Here is a 5,857-nt window from a genome sequence, read left to right on the forward strand (position 1 = left end):
CCCAGCCCCTCTTCCCTTTTCTTCCCCTTATCGTACTGTTGGTAAAGTTCATTTTGTCACATCCTCCTGTTACCAATCATCATAAAAAAGAAACCAGTTAGTTGGGCAGCTTCCCATTAGGAATATTAAGGCTGCAGAATTGAGCCCCTTGGTTTTTAAGTGTTGTACATTCAGTTCTCCAGTCTGTTTTAAAAGTCCATGGGGGTGCAAAGTAGGAAATTATACTTTTGCTTTTTACTTAACTAACTTCTGTGGAGCAAGACCTTTTCTGGCTGGAAGGTATTAATGTGATTATTAAAAATCAATCATTTAACTTCTGTTTGGTCATTAGCTTCTAAATCACTTCCTGTGAATTGGTATAATAAATTACTGACTATTGGTACTGACTTGTGTGAGACACATACACATTTGTCAATCCACTCTAATTAAATTCCTACCAGTACTGTTTAAAAAATTCCTACCAGCTTCAGTTTAAAAAAAAAAGGGAAAATTTTAAAAGTCAATAGATACTTCATAGGAGGTATTTCTAAAATGCTAATTCTACAGGTCACCCCCTGCTATTGAAGAAACTACCAGCTAAGGATAGCATTCCATCTGTAATAGTGTAATCATCTTTAGTGGTAATTACTAGGGATTGGTGAATAAGGCCAGATAAAATAAGTGGCTTTGGATCATTGCATGTCTCTCTACTTTCTGTAGAGGTCAGAAAGATATGCACAAGGTCTATTCCACTGGTTATTGAAATCAATGGCAGTCTTTTCATTCATCACAATGATTTGGATTGGACCCAAAAGAGAAATGCTGAGAGTCTCTCTACAATGCTCACAGCCTCATATGAATTGGGAAGTGTTGTAAACTTTGCAAGAGTCTGACCTTTTGATAACTGATTACCGATGGGGAACTGAACAATGTGAGGAAACACAAAACAACTGAATTTTAATTTTTTTTTCTTTCTATATGGAAGATCATTGTTTAAATATTTTTTTCCTTGATACACAGGAGATAAGAGTTACTTCCAGAGTTAATGGGACTGTGTATTATGAAATATCAAACTTGCACACGAACTGATTGCACAAACTTTTTATAGGTGTGTGCCAGAGCAGTTCATTTCATTTCTAGGTGTCATGTGAACGATGTTCATGGAAGCTGAGATCTCAGATTTTCATTAGGCCCCATTATATGCATACTGTATACTATACTGTATACTGCATATATGAAACCTATGTAATAGCAACTAAAAATTGGGGGTAAATAAAGTTACAACTGCCAGATTTCCTTTGTGTCTCTTTAGTGTAAGTTGTCTTGATTCAAAAATGCTTATTGTAGCTTATGTATGGTAGCTGCTGAACAGAGACTCCCAGTGGAGGGTGCAGGCCCCTGCCTGCCGTCTCTGCCTGCTGTTGCTATCCTAGACCAGCCCCACTTTGCTTCTGTAGCTTCTGTAACCTGAACCTTTTGTATGAATGTACAACTGAACTTACCATACTGAGAATATTCATCTGTAAATTACTGCAGGTAAATTTGTTTGTATAAATAAAAAAGTGAGTCTAATTCAATAAAAAATAAAAAATTAAAGCAAGACAAATGACTATTCAGGCTCTAAGGTGCTTGGGTGATCTAAAAAAATGTTTGTTTTAAATGTCACTTGAGCAATTCCAGCTGAATGCTTTTTAACTCTTATAAGATGGTTACAAAGGCACAGTAAAACACTCTTGATCTTATTGCTACTTTAATAAGACTCAGGCCAAAATAAAACATCTGTCAAAAGAAGAGAAAAAAAGCAACTTTTGTCAAGGATGCTGAGAATGATAATATAGAAGAGCAGTTCTGGTGATCCTGTGGGCTGGAACTGAAAAGCAGAGAGACAGATTGAGAAAAGGGTCAAACTACAGCTGCCCCTGTCAGTTCCATCTGGTATAGGACAAAATCTGGAAGGTGAGAACTGCCATTTAGTGGGTCAGACCATAGGTTCATCTTGCCAAGTCTGTGGGTGACTGGGTTAGACCAGGGTTTTGTTTGTGCCATTCCCTTCTCACTTAGAATCAGAAAATTGGGGCTGTAAGGGACTTCAGATCATTTAGTCAAACAAACTGCTGTTCCATTTCATTCTGTCAAAACGTTTTGCCATTTCATCCCTGTTTCAACTTTTGCCCATAGGATATAATGGGGAAGGTCAAAACAGACTATAACTTTGCCATTTCTGGCCAGATTTGGATGAAACTTGCATGAATGGAAGCCCCTTCTGAGGGCATGACCCGTGCCAAGTTTCAAGAAAATAGGTCCTGGGGTTCAGAGAAACTGCACCCTAAAATCTTGAGAGGAAAACTCATATCCTGTGTATGTGTTAAGCCACAGTGGGGTCAAAATTGCAGGCACGCTAGCCCCTGTGGAGGCTATGTGGAGTAATGGTCACAGTCTGGACGCCCTAGTTGTGAAGCAGTTTTTCCTAATGTTGAGACTGAAATGAGCCTGAAACGATCTTCCAGGAGTTTCTGACCATTACTCCTAGTTTTCCCCAAGGGTGCCCTGGTGAACAGTTGTTCACCGAGCCCTAGGTGTACGCTTCTGATGTAAGCTAAGCTGCTACCAAGTCTCCTCCCAGCCTTCTCTTTTTCAGGCTGAAGAGTCCCAGGTCCTTTTCTTGTATAGCTTGTTGTGCAAGTTTCTGATCATAGGTAGCCCTTTTCTGGACTTTCTCAAGCTTTACCACGGCCTTGTTAAGATGTGGAGCCCAGAACTGGATGCAGTACTCCAGCTGCCATCTCACCAATGCTGAGAAGAGCCAGAGAATCACTTCTTTGCAATGGTTTTGCTGGAGATGCATCAATTGATGCATGCCAACATATTGTTGGCCCTGCTGGCTACAGCATCCCACTGCCGGCTCATGTTCATACTGTGGTCAGTTATTACCCCCAGGTCTGTGGTAGCAAATGATGGCGGATCTTCAGTCCTGCTGCCTGATGAGAGGCAACAGTTGCACAAGCACCCATGTCATGAGTTTTGCCTGTCAGCAGCTAGGAGTGCAGGTCCCCAGAATACCCTTGCACCGATCTCCTTGACAGTTGGCAGGCTTAGTGGCCGTAGCAGGGCCTAGCAGCCAGGTCTGCAGTAGTTTCCCTTCCCCACAAGCACCCATGTCACAAGTTTTGCCTGTCAGCAGCCAGAGGTGCAGGGCCCCAGAACCCCTGCACCTATCTCCTTGACAGCTGGCAGGCTTCATGGCCTCAGCAGGGGCTAGCAGGCCTGCAACTTTCACCCTGCTGCGCCTTAACACACACAGTGTCACCCATGTCATGAGTTTTGCTTGTCCGCAACTTGAGCTGAAGTTTCCCCAAACCTCTGCACCTATCTCCCTGAAAGCTGGCAGGCTTTGTGGCCTCCACAGGGGCTAGCAAGCCTGCAGCTTTGACCCCACTGTGGCTTACCATATACACGTGACATGAGTTTTGCTTTCAGGATTTTGGGGTGCAGTTTCTCCAAACCCCCTGCACCTATCGCCTTGAAATGTGGCAGGCTTTGTGGCCTCAGCAGGGCTAGCATTCCTGTAGTTTTGACCCTGCTGTGACTTAACACATACACATGACACAAGTTTGGCTCTCAAGAATTTGGGGTGCAGTTTCTCCAACACCCCTAAACCTATCTCCTTGAAACTTGGCACACTTTATGCCCCCAGAAGGGGCTACCATTTGTGCAAGTTTTATCCAAATCTGGCCAGGAATTACAAAGTTATAGGCTGTTTCAACCTTCCCCATTATAGCCTATGGGCAAAACGTCGAAACACCGTCAAAACGGCGAAACATTTCGACTTGCCTCATTGTGTTTTGACGCTATTTCAACCATATCTGTTTCCTTTCAATTTTGCTGTTTTGGCCTCAAAACAGGGCTGTGCAAAATTTTGCCACCAGTTTTGTTTTGACGCTGTTTCAACCTATCTGCGACCACAGAAAACAGTTGAGCTCCATCCTCTACAGCAGTGGTCTCCCCAGGGGGTGCGCAAGACGATCCATTGGGGTGCAGGAAGAAAATATTAGAACTTCTATTGCAGTTTACATGTGGCCGGTTAATATATATCTGGCGGGGGGTGCTCAAAAATGTTTTACTGATAGGGGTGCGCAATCAAAAAAGTTTGGAGACCACTGATCTACAGAACGACCCTCTGGGCTGCTATTAAACCCCCCTCAGTCTTCTCTTCTCCAGACTCAGGGGCAATGCATAAGGGGTTCACGCAGGTGCATGTGCACCCCCTGAGTATGGCAGTGCACCCTCTACAAAAAGGCAGCATCTGCAGGTGGTCTGCAATTCCTGCCAGCGGCAGCTGTGGGTGGTCGCAAACCCTTGTCGGCACTCACCACGCCCCGTGGCATCTGCGGGAGCTCCCTGCTCACTGCCACTGTGCCCCCGCAGCTGCCAGGGGCACGCACCATTCATGTCCAGATTAAATAAACCCAGTTCCTTCAGCTTCTCCTCAGAAGTCCCGTTCCCCAGCCTCCTCACCAGTGGCAACATGTAGGGCGTGCATGGGGGTGCACATGCACCCTGAGAGCACTGCTGCATCCCCTTACAGCCAGCATCCCCTGCTTAGGCGGCCGGCAGATGGGAGCGCTGGTGCACCCCCTGAGAGCACTGGCTGGGGAGTGGGGGCGCCAGGAGAACCCGGGTGCATCCCTGGCCCTTTGGGCAGCATTCCCGCTCAGGGCCAGTTCAGAGGGAATGCTGCTTTTGGGTTGCCGTGATTGGCTCCCCGGTTGCTGACTGGCCGCTGGGGAGGCAAGTGTCCCCTCTGGCTTAGGAGGCACCAGTCACCCATGCCCCTCACTGTTTTCATTGCCCTCCACTGGACTCCCTCCAATTTGGCCACATCCTTTCTATAGTGGGGAGCCAAAAACTGGACACAGTACTCCAGATGTGGTGTCACTACGGTGGCCATCAAGGAGGACAGTCCAATTGTCCTCTGTCCTACTGATACGAAACCGGACACCTTTATGTCCTCTATTTTTCTTTTGAAGAGAAAAAATTTCTCTTGAAAAGAAACATAGAGGACATAAAGGTGCTGGGGTTCATATCAATAGAGAACAGAGTAGCAGACAACCAGAACATCCTCTATGATGGCTACCATAGGTGTCACCAGCGCCGAGTAGGGGGGAAGAAGCACTTCTCTGTCTGCTGGCAACACCCCTACAGTCCCCCCTTAGCCTTCTTCCCAGCCAGAGCAGGGGCTGGATCACACCCGCTGATAAGGCAACACGACCTGGGGGTTACAATGTAACCCCCAGGTCCTTTTCTGCATGAGGGTTGCCAGCCCTCCAGGATTGTCCAGGAATTAGACATCAATCTGCAGGAGAGCGCTGACGGTCCCCCAGGGCGTTCATGGAAAGAAGTATGAAATGCTGAATCCCATGTAGACAGTCGCCCGGTGGGTTTTTAAAGCGTGCCGGTCACGTGCATTTTGCCTTCATGCCCTCAAGTCTCCCCAGCGCAGCCCGCGAGGCGAGGCTAGGCGCGCCGCGGCCTCAGGCACGGCAGGGCTCGGCTCCAGGGCGAACTGGGATACAGAGACCTCGGAGCCGCGGCTGCTGGAGCAGGGGCTGGGCCCGGCGGCCACCCCGCGGTTTCTGTGCTGTTCGCCCGGGTGTAACGCTGCCCGGGAAGCTGGCGCCGCGCTGGGCGGGCTGGACCAGGGGCCGCCCGGGAGCAGCTTCCCGCGCTCCAGCGCCTGGCACTCCCGCGGGGCGGGGAGGAGGAGACGCCCTGCCTGGCTCCCTCCCTCCCGGCCTAGGCCCCTGGCCTCGCTCCTCCCCTTTTACTTTCCTTTCCCGGGGCCGGAGCGGCGGTAAGTGGCGCGGGGCCGGGGCTGGGG

General features: G+C 48.2%; 2 protein-coding genes and 1 long non-coding RNA gene across 4 annotated transcripts in view; 2 read left to right on the forward strand and 1 right to left on the reverse strand.

Moving 5' to 3' along the window:
* The window catches only part of GGCT (gamma-glutamylcyclotransferase), a 17,650-nt gene extending 16,379 nt beyond the window's left edge, over positions 1 to 1,271 (forward strand). Inside the window, exon 5 of the mRNA XM_019508821.1 lies at positions 280 to 1,271. The gene's annotated coding sequence lies outside the window, so the exon portion shown is untranslated. The remainder of the gene's footprint in view (positions 1 to 279) is intronic.
* Positions 1,272 to 3,750: 2,479 nt separating this feature from the next.
* The window catches only part of LOC109291732, a 16,616-nt gene continuing 14,509 nt past the window's right edge, over positions 3,751 to 5,857 (reverse strand). The window contains exon 3 of the long non-coding RNA XR_002095937.1: positions 3,751 to 3,883. This is a non-coding gene — a long non-coding RNA (uncharacterized LOC109291732). The remainder of the gene's footprint in view (positions 3,884 to 5,857) is intronic.
* NOD1 (nucleotide binding oligomerization domain containing 1) overlaps positions 5,738 to 5,857 on the forward strand; it is a 30,018-nt gene continuing 29,898 nt past the window's right edge. Inside the window, exon 1 of one of the 2 annotated variants that reach the window (XM_019508823.1) lies at positions 5,738 to 5,830. The gene's annotated coding sequence lies outside the window, so the exon portion shown is untranslated. The remainder of the gene's footprint in view (positions 5,831 to 5,857) is intronic. The other variant, XM_019508822.1, reaches the window with a different exon arrangement.

The sequence above is a fragment of the Gavialis gangeticus genome, unplaced genomic scaffold (genome assembly GCF_001723915.1).
Source record: "Gavialis gangeticus isolate Ggan-Ray unplaced genomic scaffold, GavGan_comp1, whole genome shotgun sequence".
Classification (NCBI taxonomy): domain Eukaryota; kingdom Metazoa; phylum Chordata; order Crocodylia; family Gavialidae; genus Gavialis; species Gavialis gangeticus.